A 19,312-nucleotide genomic window follows, 5' to 3' on the forward strand; every position below is an offset into this window, starting at 1 on the left:
ATTTTATACATGTAAGCAATGGGTGTGGCTAATACACCTGTAATCAATAATTATTAATATCATCCACGCATAGGTCAACACAAAGTATACGTATACAAATGTAGATGTGCTTGGTAGCGTTCAGGTGTACTGTATGTGCTGTGTAATTGTATAAGTGTTTGTACTAACATTTCACTTACTGTGACTAGTAAACAATTACCAATATTATTAGTATGCTTAAATTAAACTTTATTGAAGTAAAGTCTATTTAAAGACCGTAACAGCATAGTGGGTAGAGCTTTGGGCTGTCAATCAAAAGATTGAGAGTTGGCAAGGTCATTAACCCTCTCTGCTCCAGGGGTGCTGTACAATTTCTGACCCTGCGCTCTGACCCCAGCTTCAGAACAAGCTGGGATATGCGGAAATAGATAGATAGATAGATAGATAGATAGATAGATAGATAGATAGATAGATAGATAGATAGATAGATAGATAGATAGATAGATAGATAGATAGATAGATAGATAGATAGATAGATAGATAGATAGAGATTCAACTTTATTGTCATTGCTTAGTACAGGTACAAGGCAACGAAATGTAGTTAGCATCTACCAGAAGTGCAAGTAGTAGCATTGTGCAAAAAAAAAAGGGAATATTAGTAACATATACCTATGATTAATATGTATATATAGTTATAACTATAGCTAATTACATATATGAAATTATATCTATGTACATATTACTATGTACATAATAGCAATAATAATAATAAGCATATTAGCAAAAATGAATATGTATTATAATAATAACAGTAATAATAATAAAGATTAGTTAGGTATATATTAGTAATAACAGTACTAGGATAAAGAATGTGTAAATGATAACTATACAGCTGTAACTATAACTATATAAGGATGGTGAAAATATAACTATACATATACTGTATATGTATGACAGTTGTGTAAAGTGCAGGTGCAATGATAAATAACTACAACAGTCCAGTGTGAAGTCCGGGGTGATGTTAAAGTGCAGGTGCAACTTGTGCAATGATAAATAACAACACAACAGTCCAGTGTGTAATCCAAACAGTGCAATGATAAACTATATATATATATATATATATATATATATATATGACAAATAAAGGCATTCTATTCTATTCTATTCTCTTAATATGAAGAAAAACAAACATTTACAGTGCATTAACTTCCTGCAAACCATTTTACTTTTGTACAACATGTGTTAGGATAAAACATTTTTATAAATGATTGGGGAAAAGGGGTTGGGTTAAGTATTCAAATACTACAAAAAAGGTACTGTATATTTGTAAGGGTTAAATTAAACATGTTTTAGATATTAATGCTACAATTAAGTTCTTGCAAACTGTACCAGGTTACATTATAAGATGTTGTGATGGGTAAGAATGGGAAGATTTTATTCAGTAAGTGGTAATCTGTGTAAAGGTGAAAGAGCTTCACTCAGCAACACTAGAATTATTCAGGAAAAAGATACAGAGCCAAAGCAAACCTCTTAATCGTTATCAGAATGTTCATGGTCCTACAAATCTTCCTTGGATAAGTGCACAACAGAACATTAAAAAGAATAAAAGAAAATATAGTGACACTATTAGACAAATATAATATAATACTGAAGTATGACGGTTTTTCATGCTTAAATATCTAAACAGATACAGGACCCTTGCTGAACAAAGCCAGTACCGCACTTGCAGTACTATGTCCTCACCACAAGGGGGCTCTATTATGAAAGGAATTCGGTGCCTCATTTTAACCGGGTATCATTACAGCTTTTGTGAGGGGATCAGAACTCTCTTCATAGCACATTCCGATTGGGATTGAAACTTCAATGTTGTTTTAATCAGACATGGCTAACTAAAGTCATCAGTGTGCTTAGGGATGGTTTCTACAGTTGCTAAACATGTAGTAATTACATTTAACTTAAACTGGCATTTTCATGGTAAACCAAAACAGGAAAGCTAACTGTCTTAACTTAGCATCGGATAAACGGCACCAAATAAAACTTGTCATGACATGTCCAATCTTGCTCACTTCTAACGGTCAGATTTGTTAAAAAATCAATTGGAAATCAATGATTGTATTTTTATGTACATAGTTTTCATTTAATAATGTATTTTCACTAACCACTTCACCCTGGCCTGGTCACAGCAGGTCCAGCACCAGGCAGAAATTCATCACAAACATAGTGCTAATCAATCACGTGGTAACATTTACTTACGTACACCCTCCATTCTAAGGTCAATTTGCATGTTTTGGGGAGAAAACAGAAAACCCCAGTGGTAACACATATGGACACACAAGAACAAACAATACTCCACCCAGAATGGGACTTGATTTAAGGATTAAACCTAATTCTACAATGCCCACATTGCTGTTTGGATCTTAGCATAATTTGAAAATGTGTTTTATTCTGACCATGGTCACTGTTTTATGTACTTTTTGTGTAGTGTAGTCTTAACAGGCCTAATTATGTACAGGCAAAGACAAGTCACCAGCTGTAGTCAATCACTAGCAAAGAATGGGAACTCATGCCGAGAAGACTGGCACCATGGAACAGCAGGTAGTGTTTGTGCTGCATAGCTCCAGGGACTCAGGTTTGATCCCCTAACAACTGTTTCCGGTACCATTCTGAACATGCCATGACCTTGATGTGGATTAACCGGTTGCTAAATATAATAAGAATGATAATGATCCATAAAGGATTGGCACCTTTGTTCTCAGGTGGCAAATGACTCACCATTACTGTGAACAGTTTATTCAAAATTGATTCATGAATCATAAAAAAAACTTAAAGAAAGTATTAAATAGATGTATAGTTAGTTTATTACTGACTGTAAATGGGTTAATGTACTTATGTAAACATTCCATGTTTAATGTTTTCTTTGAGAAATTGAGTATTTTAGGATGACAGATCATTACTACTACTACTACTACTACTACTACTAGACATAAAAGAATACAACCACAATCCTGAGTAAGCCTTCTAAAACTGTTTCCACATGATTTAGAAAATCTTGTAACACTGCAGACCAAATAAACATGTTAGAAAAAAAAACGGAACTTTCCATCAATTAAAATGCAGTACAGAAAACCCTCTGCCTTCAGTCTCATCCCAACTTATGACCTAAATAGTTCAGTCCAGCCCTCACTGACTCTCCATTTACAAGCAGCTGATTGATGTGTACTGCCACACAAAACATTTCCAAACAATGAACACGTTTCAAAACGGAGCACAAAGAAATCCAAAGTGTTTAAGTAGTTTCTATTGGAAGCAAAGTCTCGTTTTTCAGTACCAGGTAACTACAAATGTATGGGAAATTGTTTCATGCAGCATGCTAAGAGTCAACAACAGAATAACATTATAAATAGTTATTATTCTATATTCTAAATTCTTAGCACTGTAAAACCAGTAACTGAGTGAGTGTTAAAGTCTATTCATTAAGCAATCGTTTCCCTTTCACTTTATCCTCAATACTCAATACTGTAAGCATCCAGGATCTGGACATCGAGATGGTGAAGGAGTACAAATACCTGGGTGTTCACCTCAATAACAAACTGGACTGGTCTAGCAACTCGGATGCTCTATTAAAGAACGGGCCAAGGTCGCCTCCACCTACTGAGGAGACTGAGGTCCTTTGGAGTGTGCCGACCACTGCTAAGATCCTTTTATGACACTGTGGTAGTATCAGCCATCTTCTATGCAGTGGCGTGCTGGGGAGGTGCAATCTCGGAGAGAGACAGGAAAAGACTGAACGAGCTGATCAAGAAAGCGAGCTCTGTCTTGAACTGTCCTCTCGAACCTGTAGAGGAGGTAGGAGAAAGGAGGATGATAGCCAAGCGGTCATCCATCTTGGACAACACCTCACATCCACTAAACAAGTCTGTAGGGGTCCTAACAAGCTCAGTCAGCACCAGACTCCTCCACCCCCTGTGTAAGAAGGAGCGCTACCATAGGAGCGCTTTTTAATAATAATATGTAATGTGATATGTCTCTCATAATTACACTTCACGTCTATGGTGCAATACAAAGAGTGCAATATGTAATGATAGCCTTCATATTTTTAATGTATATATTATATTTTTACATGTATATCACTGTTCTTAAAGGGAATATTTTTAGAGTAAATAACTACACACTGTGTGCAATATTTTTCACTTAGTAGTATTTTTTTCAGTTTTTTTCCTTTAATTTCTGCTGTAACAAGTTAATTTCCCCAAGGGGATCAATAAAATCTTATCTTATACTACCAATACCATTAACATCGATTACAGTACAATTTTTTTTGTAACTTTGGTTATCTTGTTAATTTATTGATTTTTTTTAAAGGCGTGTAGTAGCTTCGATTTTGCCTTTCTTTCATTTTAAGCTTTGTAAATAATTCAAAGCTTTTTAAAGTAAGGGTAGTGGCAGCTCAGTGGTTAAGGTAGTGATCTGAAGGTTGCCAATTAAATCTCCACTATTGCCTAGTTACCACTATTCTGAGCAAGTCCCTTAACCGTCAATTGAGCAAGTCTCTTAACCGTCAACTGCTTGCATGGTATTAGGTCTAACCAAGTTGTTTTGAATAAAACAATCTGCTAAATTCCTTAAATGTAAGTCTTCCAAAATCTGTCGCTGCCCCAAAATAGATTTTACTTTTTTTTTGCCATCACAGAAGTGTAAATGACCTTTGCCAAGGGCACTGACACAGCCCCATACCATGACAGACCCTGGCTTTTGGACTTGTTGCTGATAACAGTCTGGATGGTCCTTTTTGTCTTTCGTCCGGAGCACATGGCGTCCATTTTTCCAAAAAAGACCAGGAATGCTGATTCATCTGAGCACAATACACATTTCCACTGTGTGATGGTCCATCCTAGATGCCTCCGAGCCCAGAGAAGTCGACGCCGCTTCTGGGCATGGTTAACATAAGGTTTCTTTTCTGCACAGTGAAGTTTTAAGTGGCATTTGTGCATGTAACTCCGTATTGTAGTGCTTGACAAAGGTTTCGCATCATTATTTAATTTTTTCACCTCAATACTAGCCCTAAATTGCCCCCGTCCCAACTTTTTTTGGAATGTGTTGCAGGCCTGAAATGCAGGAATGGATGTTTATTAATAAATGAAATGTCTGCAATCAAATGAAAGACAAAGTAAATGTAAGGAACACTGTTTTTATTTGCATTTGCATTTTCCATACTGTCCCAACTTTTTCTGATTTGGGGTTATAGAAAAATGACATGTTTGCATTTACATACAAATGCCCTTTAGCAGCTGCTGTAAAAACAGCAGATGGGTTTGGAAATCAGGGTTAAGTCACTGGCTCTGTGTAAGTTTTGCTTGGCTTGCTTCAGCCTCATGTCTGTTTTGTCTCTATGCTGTAATTCGCCCATTTGCTCAGCATTCCAAAGTTTCCTTTTCCCTTTAATTTTACATCCCCGTTTCATTTGTCCTACTTGTTGCATTGCGCCATAATCAGCCTGTTGAATGTGTAATATAGATGTACGCTTCATTTTGGGTGTAAAAATAGAGCCGATGCTGGAAACGCCAGCCCAAAATTACATGTTGTGGGGGTTTTTTTCCTCCTCTCCTCCCTCTAGAGCATTTAGTCTTTTCTTTTCCAGTCTTGTTCAATGGGGAGAGACTGGTTAATAGCCCTCCTCTCTGTTCAGCCCACCCCGAATTTCTCCCCATTGACACGTCACCCAGATACACACACACACACACACACACACACACACACACAATGTGGCTCCTCAAAAGAGACTCGTCGGCCAAAAGAGCCAATACTGCAAGAGCCAAATTTACCAAATATTAAAAAGCTTTAGAGCTAAAATGCTCAAAGCTAAACCCGATTGCTTCTGGCCTTGATTACACTTTCATTTTACACTGCCATGCTAATGCTCACTAGTTCTTCTTTCTTCCCCTTGGTTCAGGCTGGCCACACCAGCTGTCGCTGCACCTGCCCAACAGCCCCCCACCCAAATCTCTCTTACTCACACATACACACTGATACACACCAGTCACTCCTTATACAAACGACCTTTCAGTCCGTAACAGAATACACTGATGCTAACATAATATGCCTCTGTTCCAGATTCTCCACATACTCAACATGAAACACAGAAGTAAAACAAATTCACTGAGTACTTGGCTTTTAACAGAATACTGCACTGATAATAAAGACAATGCATGTTTGGGAACAAATGAGGAAGGGGAAGCTAGTGGGTTTGCGAGTACAGTACACATTTGAATGTTTGTAACTTTTTTTTTTAGAGGGGGTGGTGTACAAACATTACAATCTGAAATTATTTATTTAAACTCAATTTCACTGCATCAACATACACTGCAATATAAATACCATGTTGAGTTATGGAAGGCGCATGGCGTTACGTGAACCTAGCCATTGTGGGAACAAATATAAGTGCACCCTTAGTGCAGGTCCCAAGCCCAAATAAGGATTGTTTCAGGAACAGCATCTGGGATAAAAGCTGTAACAAATTAAATATGCAGACAAGTGATTCACTATAGTGACACCTTAATACAGGAGAAGCTCAAAAAAATCATTCATTCATATTATATTGTCTCAGACTCCTCCACCTCCTTGTTTTTACACTCACTGTCCATTTTATCAGCTCCACTTACCATATAGGAGCACTTTGTAGTTCTACAATTACTGAATGTAGTCCATCCGTTTCTCTACATACTTTTTCAGCCTGCTTTCACCCTGTTCTTCAATGGTCAGGACCACCACAGAGTAGGTATTATTAAGGTGGTGGATCATTCTCAGCACTGCAGTGACACTGACATGGTGGTGGTGTGTTAATGTGTGTTGTGCTGATATGAGTGGATCAGACACAGCAGTGCTACTGGAGTTTTAAATACCGTGTCTACTCACTGTCCACTCTATTAGACACTCCTACCTAGTTGGTCCACCTTGTAGATGTAAAGTCAGAGACGATCGCTCATCTGTTGCGGCTGTTTGAGTTGGTCATCTTCTAGACCTTCATCAGAGGTCACAGGACGCTGCCCACGGGGCACTGTTGGCTGGATATTTTTGGTTGGTGGACTATTCTCAGTCCAGCAGTGACAGTGAGATGTTTCAAAACTCTTATCCACTCATACCAGCACAACACACACTAACACACCACTACCATGTCAGTGTCACTGCAGTGCTGAGTATGACCCACCACCCAAATAATACCTACTCTGTAGTGGTCCTGGGAGAGTCCTGACCATTGAAGAACAGCATGAAAGGGGGCTAACAAAGCATGCAGAGAAACAGATGGACTACAGTCAGTAATTGTAAAACTACAAAGAGCTCCTATATGGTAAGTGGAGCTGATAAAATGGACAGTGAGTGTAGAAACAAGGAGGTGGTTTTAATGTTATGGCTGATCGGTGTATACTGTCTTCTTACAAATTATTTTAAAAATATTGACCATTTAAAGAAAGTAAGATTTCAAATTAGTTGCATGGCAACTTTAATTTCTTCAAACGCTTTACCGTGCCTACTCACTTCATTTCTTAGTCCACACCTATGTAAGAAATTTTGTGAATCAGCTTTTCTAAACAATTTACAAGTTAAATAGTTAAATTCTTCCTAAGGTCTATTAGAATGGTTGATAGTGTCCACCAAAGTCAACAAAACAATACAAAATACAATTATCCAGTGGTTTTAACTCACATGGGGGTCGTTTACACTGATTTACCATTGATAGGTCCCGAACTGCATCCTATGTCCTAAATAATTTAAGTAAACAGTTCGGAGTGCACTAATTAGGCATGCTATTAAGCACAGTAGTATGCAATTTAATTTGACAAACAGCCACTTCAGATGCTGTTGCAAATTTAGAAAGTATTGATCGGCTTAAACAATAATTAGGGAGTTTTTTTCCTCTCTAATTAATCTTAGTTCCTACCCACCTGAAAACCGAAATTGCACATTTGGCATTTAATTTGTCAAAGTAAAAGTTTGGCCCAGCAAGAAAATCCAAATTATAAAAACTATAGTCACCCTCTCTAAATGTGGTCAATTAACCAGAATGACACTCATTAGAATGCCTACTGCAACACCAATTGTCATTGGTGTCATCGGTTCATAAGACTATACTATCTCAGTATAAATTATGGAGAGTCACGCACTGCTATCCATTATTCACCATCTCTGTGCAGGAGCCTACAACCAGACAATTAATGCCAAATAAGAAATTCCTTTAATCATCCCTCCCAACAGACATAGCCAATTTTCTCTGTGTAAATGCCCGGCCGGTGGATAGCACAACTGAAATTTGCACATTTAACTACTTACACTACTGCATAACACTTAATATGTCTTTAAATGTCTATGTACATAGACACTCACCGCACAGACAGAGTCTAGACTATTAATAAATTGCTGTAGTGTGACAGCCTGAATGAATCACTAGGATGGTTCACATCCAGACAGCAGGCCACCCTGTTTTATTAATTTGGGCATCTGTAAATGTTTCAGTGGTTGTAAATGTTTTTTTGTCTGTGTTTACACTCAGTGGACACGTGCACAGTGTGTGTGTGTGTGTGTGTGTGTGTATGCTCTAGGCAGTGTGCACTCACTGTGGATGTGATTTGACAGTATGAGAGCAGGTCAGTCTCGGCTTCAACACTTGACCAACCTACACAGCACGACTGCCTCCATTAATAAGAAAGAGAGGGAGGTTGCGGTGAAAAACAAGCTGGCATCTGTACAAGCGACGAGACAAACCACCCAACATACACAAACACACCCCTCACTACATCCCAAGGGCTTGTGATGCTAGGCACCTCTCTGCTAAACAGCTGAAAGGAACTGAAGGGTTGTTACACAAGCATGTCAAGTTCTCTATATTGTAGAGTGAAGTCTTTTATACACCGATCAGCCATAACATTATGACCACCTCCTTGTTTCTACACACATTGTCCATTTTATCAGCTCCACCTACCATATAGAAGCACTTTGTAGTTCTACAATTACTGACTGTTGTCCATCTGTTTCTCTGCATGCTTTGTTAGTCCCCTTTCATGCTGTTCTTCAATGGTCAGGACCCCCACAGGACCACCACAGAGTGGGTATTATTTGGGTGGTGAATCACTCAGCACTGCAGTGACACTGACATGGTGGTGGTGTGTTAGTGTGTGTTGTGCCGGTATGAGTGGATAAGACACATCAATGCTGATGGAGGTTTTAAACACCTCACTGTCACTGCTGGACTGAGAATAGTCCACCAACCAAAAGTATCCAGCTAACAGCGCCCTGTGGGCAGAATCCTGTAACCACTGATGAAGGTCTAGAAGATGATCAACTCAAACAGCAGCAACAGATGAGCGATCGTCTCTGACTTTACATCTACAAGGTGGACCAAGAGTAAGTGGACACGTTTGGATATTACAAAAAAAAACTCCAGCAACGCTGCTGTGTCTGATCCACTCATACCAGCACACTACTACAGCATACACACACGAACACACCACCACCAGGTCAGTGTCACTGCAGTGCTGAGAATGATCCACCACCCAATAATACCTGCTCTGTGGTGGTCCTGTGGGGGTCCTGACCATTGAAGAACAGGGTAAAAGCAGGCTAAAAAGTATGTAGAGAAACAGATGGACTACAGTCAGTAATTGTAGAACTACAAGTAGAAGTGCTTTTATATGGTAAGTGGAGCTGATAAAATGGATAGCGAGTGTAAAAACAAGGAAGTGGTTTTAATGTTGTGGCTGATCGGTGTATGTTTGTGCTTTATTACACTGAGGAATCAAATACTGCTTTCAGTTTGTGTTCTTTTTCACATAATGCTGGATGTCAGTTTGTCATTGCCTACTACTCTCGATTTCCAATTTACATAATTCGATCTTTGCTGATTCTGTGTTTGTGTGTGATGTGTATTTGAGGCAGCCTCATAGAAAGGTGGTATCAAGAAATAATGAGGTGTTGGGGACTAGTGATTATGCTGACGTGTGATATATACAGGGGGGGGAACTAGATGAGGTCTGTATTTGTGATTGCCTGTTTCCTCTCACCACACACAAGTGCTTATCAGGCTTCGGTACACAAACACATCTAGCGGAGGCCGACTACCCCCGATAACCCACAAAGAGCATTAAACTCAAAATGTAATAATATTTGTAAATGATACAATAAAGCAGATCAGTAAAAACACTGAAAATCTTTTCTTTCTACTTTTGCCAGTTAAATAAAGATTCAAGGGAATTACCAAATCACAGATCCTTTTTATTATTGCATTTTACTAAATGTCCCAGCTTTTCTGGAAATAGGAAATAAGGTGTGTGTGTGTGTGTGTGTGTGTGAGTGTGAGTGAATGCATACACAAATTGACATTAAGATATACCATTATGGCCAGGTGGCACAGCGGTATATTTCACTAGCACACCAGATACTGAACTCCTCGGTTCGAAACTCTGCGTTGCCACCAGTCGGCTGGGCACATTCTAGTGGGCAAAATTGGCAGTGCCTGCAGCAGACACGTTTCTGCTAGGTCTTCAAACACTGTGTGAGGACCCTGATTAGCAGATAGAGAGGCATCTGTGCCGAATGCATGGGTGAAAAGGGGTTCCGCTAAGGGCTGCACATGGGTCGGAGGAGGCGTGAGCAGCAATATACGCACCTCGACTGCAATCAGGGATCCCCCAGCAGTGGAAGACAAATTGACTACACTAAATTGAGAGAAAATGGATAAATATAATAGGGAACATTTTTTTATTTTCTTCACATCCAAATTAATGTTAGTTTTGCAAAATCTAGAAGACACAGATCTGCCTGAAAAAAAAAACCTGTTATGATATCACCATCCTTATAACAAGCCTAGCACTGATAAGATGTAACCTTGGTTGTTCTGACCAAGCTTTATAAAAAAAAATAAAAATAAAAATAAAAAAAAAAACTTTAGCCAACTTGATCCAGTATTAAAGTCAACTGGGACTCATCAGTGTTTTATAAATTCCACAGAGCATGGGAAGATGTTATCTATTTCATTGTTTCACGTAGGCACCACAATGTTTTACTTCAGGCTTTTTACTGCAGATATAAATACATTATTGTCGGCTATAGTGTTGGTATGTTTATGTCAGTGATCTGACACGTTTATGTCAGAGTTTATTATCTGTGTGTAAAGTCTATGAAACATTTTGAACCTGTGTGGAAAAAGCCCCATATTCCAAAGCAAATTCAACAACACACTGGCATTATTACACCCCTAAAACAACAATAAACACAGTGTATAATATAACGCTCTTGTTTTAAAGCTACAGGTCTGTTTTATTCCACAACAAATCATCGTGTGGTGCTGAGGATTTCCTGACTTGCATTTGTTCTGTACCAGGTTAATTTGCCATTTTCACTTATAAGTAATACATATCCATGCACAGACTAGGGACAGCGGTAACCTAGTGGGTAGGGCTTTGGGCTATCAACTGAAAGGTTGAGAGTTTGAATCCCAGCTTTGCCATGCAGCCACTGTTGGGTCCTTGAGCAAGTCCCTTAACCCTCTCTTCTCCAGGGGCGCCGTACAATGGCCATATAATGACTGTGTAACTATGAGTGCTAACGGTGTATGTGTTTCTAATAAAGAGGCCTGCAGTATAAAAGAATCCCAACATTACTGCTGAACCTGATGCACTCTTACCAGAGAAAAAAAAAAAAAAAAAGTTGAAGTCATTGCAGTGCTAAGAACGGTCCACTACTCCATCATCCGGTCAACTAGGGTCCTGGAGGGGTCCCTTTAATTGATAAATAAGGTACAAGGGGTGACAAAGTTTACAAGCAACAGATGCCACAGAAACCCTGCGCTCTGACCCCAGCTTCCAAACAAGCTGGGATATGTGAAGAAAGAATGTTGTTGTACTGTAAATCTGTATATGTATATATGACAAATAAAGGCAATCTATTTTTTGAGTAATTACTGGTACCACGATAAATCATATAGAATGTGAGGAAGACTGCAATACATTAGGACAGGGAATAGGAAGTGGGCAGGTAAAGGTCAAAGTAAAAAAGAAAAAGAGATTAACCAAATTCAGTTATCACTCACTATCTCTAGAACTCACGCAACTCTGTGTGAGATGAGACAGAGATAACACCAACATACAGTATTGCTTCAGCTCGGAAGTTTTTCACTCATTTGGAACAAATATACAAGTCCAAACAAAACCTGAAATGTGTTCCGGTTAATGAAACTCACATCCTATACAGCTCCTACACAATTACTGGAGCGAATGAGTCAATATGAGTAGAACCGTTTCTGCATTCTGTTCCTATCCAGCTACACATTATTTAAATGATTACTGTGTAATTTAATTAAATAAATATAACTGACTGATTTCTTTTAATTAATTATTGTTTTTGGAAGTGGAAGCTACTCTACTAACTACTGGTTAGCATTTGGCAAGTGATGTTACTAAAGTATCCACCTTAGTTGAAGGTTTATTTGTTTGTTTATTAGGACTTTTAACGTCATGTTTTACACTCTTTGGTTACATTCATGACAGACACAGTAGTTATTCGTTACACAAGGTTCATCAGTTCACAAAGTTATATCGAACACAGTCATGGCCAATTTTGTATCTCCAATTCACCTCACTTGCATGTCTTTGGACTGTGGGAGGAAACCGGAGCACCCGGAGGAAAACCACACAGACACGAGGAGAACATGCAAACCACACAGAAAGGACCCGGACCGCCCCACCTGGGGATCGAACCCAGGACCTTCTTGCTGTGAGGCGACAGTGCTACCCACTTAGCCACCGTGCCGCCCCTACCTTAGTTGAAGGTTAAGCACTGGCAAAGATGGCTAAATCATATCTTTAACTTCACTTAGTGCACCTAGTCACAAAGTCAGAAGCATACAGTTGATTGCACATATGTTTGGTATACATACCAGACACTTTTACTGTGACCGTTTACAATCTAGGGCTAAGTGTCTTGCTCAAGGACCCAACAGCAGCAACCTGACAGTGGTGGGGCTTGAACCGGTAACCTTCTGATTACTAGTCCAGTACCTTAGCTGCTAAACTACAACTGCCCATGCAGTTAAGACACCCATTTGTTGCTGTGTACACTTTATCACCCTGGCCCCCACTTATCAGTCAATAGAAGGGGACCCCCACTGATCAGATGGTAGCATGTGGTTTACTGGTATAAATATAAGCGATAGCAAAGTTGTTGGGATTTTAAACACCACATCAATGCTCCAACCAAAAATATAAAAATTAAAGTGTCCTGTGATCAAAAAAGTGTCCAGTGGTAAAAGACTAGAGAAAGATTAGCAAACATTAAGCTCTTATGTAAGAGTGCAACATGATTTCATAAGTCTTTTATAAGAGGCTTTTTATGAAATATAGGATGCTTTAATTTCATTAGTAATGATGTACTGCCCATGGAATAACACATATTTACTGATACACAAAGTATTATAGAAAAAATTCTCATCATCTATTAACATCTTTCATCTTGGTATTTCTAAATCATAAGTAGATATGATTAAAATATAACAAGCTACATTACATTTATTTGGTCAAAATGTCATATTTAAACATGTATAAACACTGACAATGGGACTACATATATTTTATTATATTGAGGGATCAAATACTGCTTCAAGTTTGTGTTCTTTTTCCCATAATGCTTGATGTGAGTACTACTCTGGAGTTCCAATTTACATAATTCAATCATGTCACCACACACAAGTGCTCATCAGGCTTCGGTACACAAACACATCTAGCGGAGGCCGACTACCCCCGATAACCCACAAAAGAGCAGAACAAGATGCAAGACAGACACAGGGAAAAAGAGACGGGTCAAGTTTAATTAAAGCCTGCTGAAGAAAGGTGGCAGATGCAGATAGCATCGAGTCTCAGTCAGTGATGGAAGTGTTGATTTAGAGCATGCACAAATAGTCCAATGTGATCACTGGAGACTTGTCTGTGACAGAGCACAGAAGCAAATTCTCAGTTCCCACAAAGCATTGCCACATGGGAAAGGTTACCATAGTTACAATCGGCACCACACACATTCGCACCTCGTGCACACTACACAACTATTAAAAACTCTGAATGGTGGTAACACTCACACTGTCATTAATTACATACCAAGTTTTTCTGCTGCTGGAGTTACTCCCACTGTTACTCCAAAAATATTATTAACAACTGTAGAGAGTAAGATATGGCGTAGTTGTGTAACATCGATGAAATCCATCTCCTGTTCCAGCAAGGTCCATAAAGTCCTGACCTCAAACAGGTGAATAAGCGGATGGATTGGATTGGATTGGATTGGATTGGATTGGATTGGATTGGATTGGATTGGATTGGATTGGATTGGATTGGATGGATGGATGGATGGATGGATGGATGGCTGGGATTTATTGCCACGTCAGCACGATTACAGCTATATACAGTTGAAACCAGAAGTTTACATACACTATATAAAAAGACACATGTGCATGTTTTTTCTCACTGTCTCACATGAAATCAGAATAAACTCTTCCTGTTTTAGGTCAATTAGGATTACCACAATTATTTCTATGTGCTAACTGCCAGAATAATGAAAGAGAGAATTTTTTAAGGCAATTTTTATTACTTTCTTCAAAGTCAAAAGTTTACATACATTTCATTAGTATTTGGTACTGTTGCCCTTAAACTGTATGACTTGGGTCAAACGTTTAGGATATCCTTCCACAAGCTTCTCACAATAGTTGGCAGGAATTTTGGCCCATTCCTCCTGACAGAACTGGTGTAACTGAGCCATGTTTGTAGGCCGCCTTGCTCGCACCTGCCTTTTCAGCTTTGCCCATAAATTTTCTATAGGATTGAGATCAGGGCTTTGTGATGGCCACTCCAAAACATTGACTTTGTTATCCTTAAGCCACTTTGTAACCAGTTTGGCAGTATGCTTCGGGTCATTGTCCATTTGGAAGACCCATTTGCGCCCAAGCTTTAACTTCCTGGCTGATGTCTTGAGATGTTGCTTCAGTATTTCCACATAATGTTCTTTCCTCATGATGCCATCTATTTTGTGAAGTGCACCAGTCCCTCCTGCAGCAAAACAACCCCACAACATGATGCTGCCACCCCCATGTTTCACAGTTGGGATGGTGTTCTCAGGCTTGCAAGCTTCCCCCTTTTTCCTCCAAACGTAACGATGGTCATTATGGCCAAACAGTTCAACTTTAGTTTCGTCAGACCACAGGACATGTCTCCAAAAATTAAAGTCTTTGTCCCTGTGTGCATTTGCAAACATTAATCTGGCTTTTTTATGTTTCTTTTGGAGTAATGGCTTCTTCCTGGCAGAGTGGCCTTTCAGCCCATGTCGATACAGTACTCGTTTCACTGTGGATAATGACACACTCTTACCAGCTTCAGCCAGCATCTTCACAAGGTCTTTTGCTGTTGTTCTTGGGTTGATGTGCACATTTCGGACCAAAGCACGTTCATCTCTGGGACACAGAACCCGTCTCCTTCCTGAGCGGTATGATGGCTGGACATTCCCATCTTGTTTGTACTTGCATATAATTGTTTGTACAGATGAACGAGGCACCTTCAGGCATCTGGAAATTGTACCCAAGGATGAACCAGACTTGTGCAAGTCCACAATTCTCTTCCTGATATCTTGGCAGATTTCTTTTGACTTTCCCATGATGTTACACAAAGAAGCAGTGTGTTTCAGGTGTGCCTTAAAATACATCCACAGGTGTCTCCACTTAACTCAGATGTTGCCAATAAACCTATCAGAAGCTTCCAAAGACATGACATGATCATATGGGCTGTCCCAAATTGTTTAAAGGCATAGTAATCTTAGTGTATTTAAACTTTTGACTTTGAAGAAAGTAGTAAAAATTGCCTTAAAAAATTCTCTCTTTCATTATTCTGGCAGTTAGCACATAGAAATAATTGTGGTAATCCTAATTGACCTAAAACAGGAAGAGTTTATTCTGATTTCATGTGAGACAGTGAGAAAAAACATGCACATGTGTCTTTTTATATAGTGTATGTAAACTTCTGGTTTCAACTGTACGTGGCATGTCAAGTTTCTGTTTCATATAAAGTTGATAAAGTTTTTAGAGGGCAGGGTGTGGCTTGGTACTCCCATCATTTCTTTTATTACATAAAGTGTACTAGTTTGACGTGAATTAAGTAATTATGTATTTTCCCTGGTGAGGTCTTTTCGAAGAGATCTTTAATGTGGTCAGCACGAAAGTGTTGCTGTCTTTGTCGTTGCAGGTTAGGGCATTCAATCAGTACATGTTTAATTGTCAGGGTCACATTGCAGTTCTGGCAGGTAGGGGGTTCATCTCCTGTAAGTAGATGTTTGTGCGTTAATTGGGAGTGTCCTATGCGCAACCTTGTGAGGATGACTTGGTGGTATCGGTTCTCCATCTTGTAACCTATCGGTTTTATGTTAGGTTTGATTTCTTGGAGTTTGTTGTTGATTTGGTTGTCCCATTTCTCTTGCCATTTTGTGTTTATGAAGGCTTTTATTATTGGGATGGTATCTGTGACTGGGATGGGGCGAAAGGTTATGTCCTGACTTCTGGTCGATCTGGCGATGTTATCCACTCTTTCGTTTCCCTGTATTCCACAGTGTCCTGGTATCCAACAGTATTTGATATTGTATTGTATTGTATTGGGATGGATGGATGGATGGATGGATAGAATTTAGCCACTGGCAACAGGACATGATAACCCAAAGTGCTGGGCTGACAAAATAACAAAACAGTTGGGTTATTGGAGTGAGAAATAAGGGTTATTGGAGTGGAATAACAGACACTAAGTAGTCTGGCAATGAGTGACGAAATCCCGCCCACCCATCAAAATAAGTTTCTGGCGGGGCTTATTTCCAGCAGCCAATGAGTGACGAGATCCCGCCCACCCGTCAAAACTGTGCCAGAATCTAACTTGAGAATATTTTTGAGTTGAGAAAAAGCGGAAGCGAAAAACTTTTTAAACTGAAAGTGAGACCGAGAGAACCGTGATTGAGAAAAAGCTCAGCCAAAAGCTGTAAAATATAAAATGAACTCAAATTATGCTTTTTAGGTTCTCAAAATCTGCTCTTTGGTTCTCAATACTTTTGGCCCTATTTTGACACCATAGTTAAGGACCTTGCTCAAGGACCAAACAGTGGCTGCATGGCAGAGCTGGAATTCGAACTCTAAACCTTTAAGTTGATAGTCCAAAGCTCTATCCACTAGGCTACCATTGTCCCAAGAAATAGTTTCTGCATGGCGTAGAAACTAGCACCAATGTGTTATGGAGTATAGATTGGCTAAAGAAATGCAGGTAACAAGCACTAAAGATCAGAGCAAGAACTAGCAGTCAAGGGAGTAAAAACAAAAGTAGAAACTCTTGAATTTTGGTTGATCTGCTCTCTGGTTGGAACATAAGTTCTATAATAATGTCTGTATTCATTCAGCTGGCATACATCTCAGTGCCAAATAGTTTGCAGCATCTTGTAGAATTTCACGACGACATTAAAATAGTCTTGACTAAGCAATGTACTTGTGTTCACACTTCTGTGTTGCTTCCTGTAGCTCTGAAGCTCCACAGCGCAGCTTTTAAAGGTGCTGCTACCCTAAAGCATTGTTTGCTTGCTTGTTTAATTCCTAACGCCATGTCAGCTGCTATGGCTATTATCATAAGATAAGATGTCCTTTATTTGTCATATATACATATACAGATGTACAGTACAAAGAAATTATTTCTTCACATATCCCAGCTTGTTTGAAAGCTGGGGTCAGAGCGCAGGGTCAGCCATCTTACGGCGCCCCTGGAGCAGAAAGGGTTAAGGGCCTTGCTCAAGGACCCAACAGTGGCTGCATAGCAGAGCCTGGATTTGAACCGCCAATCTTCCGGTTGATAGCCCAAAGCTCTACCCACTAGGCTACCACTAAAGTAAAGTGGCTAGCTAATAGATTTAGTCTTTAAACGTCAAAGTGGTGGGTCGATTTGCTTTCTTTACTTGTGCGTATGGTGGTTAATGTTTGTGTAACTATAAGAGTGTAGAGTTTTAATTGTGTTTTCCTATCTTATATGGAGTTTTTAAGTGCTAGGAGTGCTTCCAAGAATTTAATGAATGTATTCATGTACATATCAGGAAAACATACCAAATAAATACAAATATAACCACCATTTATTTATTTTTGTTTTTTAAAGACAGTATATGCACCCTTTCCCCTCAAAAATAAACATCAAGACATAAACTGCTGGGTGTTTTAATATTTATTTCCCAATATACACTAATCAGCCATAACATTAAAACCACCTTGTTTCTACACTCACTGTCCATTTGATCAGCTCCACTTACCATGTAGAAGCACTTTGTAGTTTTACAATTACTGACTGAAGTCCATCTGTTTCTCTGCATGCTTTGTTAGCCCTCTTTTATGCTGTTCTTCAATGGTCAGGACTCTCCCAGGACCACTACAGAGCAGGTATTATTTAGGTGGTGGATCATTCTCAGCAGCACAACACATACTAACACACCACCACCATGTCAGTGTCACTGCAGTGCTGAGAATGATCCACCACCTAAATAATACCTACTCTGTGGTGGTCCTGACCATTGAAGAACAGGGTAAAATAGATGAACTACAGTCAGTAATTGTAGAAGTTCAAAGTGCTCCTATATGGTAAGTGGAGCTGATAAAATGGACAGTGAGTGTAGAAAAGGAGGTGGTTTTAATGTTATGGCTGATCAGTGTATTAAATTACGCTATGCACTATGGTACCTGTTTAACATTTTGTTGTTTGTATTATTATCTTTTGAATTCACCCTCTGCAGCCTTTACACTACTCAAGAACCTTTCATCCCATTAAAATCTTTCCCTACTTTGTGTTCATGTTTTATTTCCCTTATTAAAAATTATAATAATATTAAAATAAAAACAGCAACAAGCATGTCCTACTACAGTTGAGTAAATGTCATGGTCAGGCCAACTATACTTAAGAAAAATATCAATTACAGAAAGGAAATAAAACACGGCATCGGATAGTATGTGTTAAATGTATTTCAATTTTCTTAATATCCAAAGTATAATGTTCATACTGGTCAAACTGGTAAACCTTATGAGCAATGTGAGGCAAGTTCAGCCAATCCATGGTGACACATGGATGAACTAGATAGGAACGAGACACGGCGGGTCAGCATCTGGTCTGTGTGTGTTTAATGAATAAGAGCTTTGTAAACACACATGACTGATCAATACTAGCAAGTTAGTACAGTCCATCTCCTCTAACTTCTCTCTTAAGCTCTCGTCTCCTGGACGGTCTGTTATACTTGGAACGATATGGAACTG

At 39.1% G+C, this 19,312-nt stretch overlaps 1 protein-coding gene across 1 annotated transcript in view; it reads right to left on the bottom strand.

The window, feature by feature from the left end:
• The window catches only part of ppp1r14bb (protein phosphatase 1, regulatory (inhibitor) subunit 14Bb), a 37,148-nt gene that overhangs the window by 3,890 nt on the left and 13,946 nt on the right, over positions 1–19,312 (bottom strand). The window lies entirely within an intron of this gene.

Source organism: Trichomycterus rosablanca, chromosome 4 (genome assembly GCF_030014385.1).
Source record: "Trichomycterus rosablanca isolate fTriRos1 chromosome 4, fTriRos1.hap1, whole genome shotgun sequence".
In the NCBI taxonomy this organism is placed as follows: domain Eukaryota; kingdom Metazoa; phylum Chordata; class Actinopteri; order Siluriformes; family Trichomycteridae; genus Trichomycterus; species Trichomycterus rosablanca.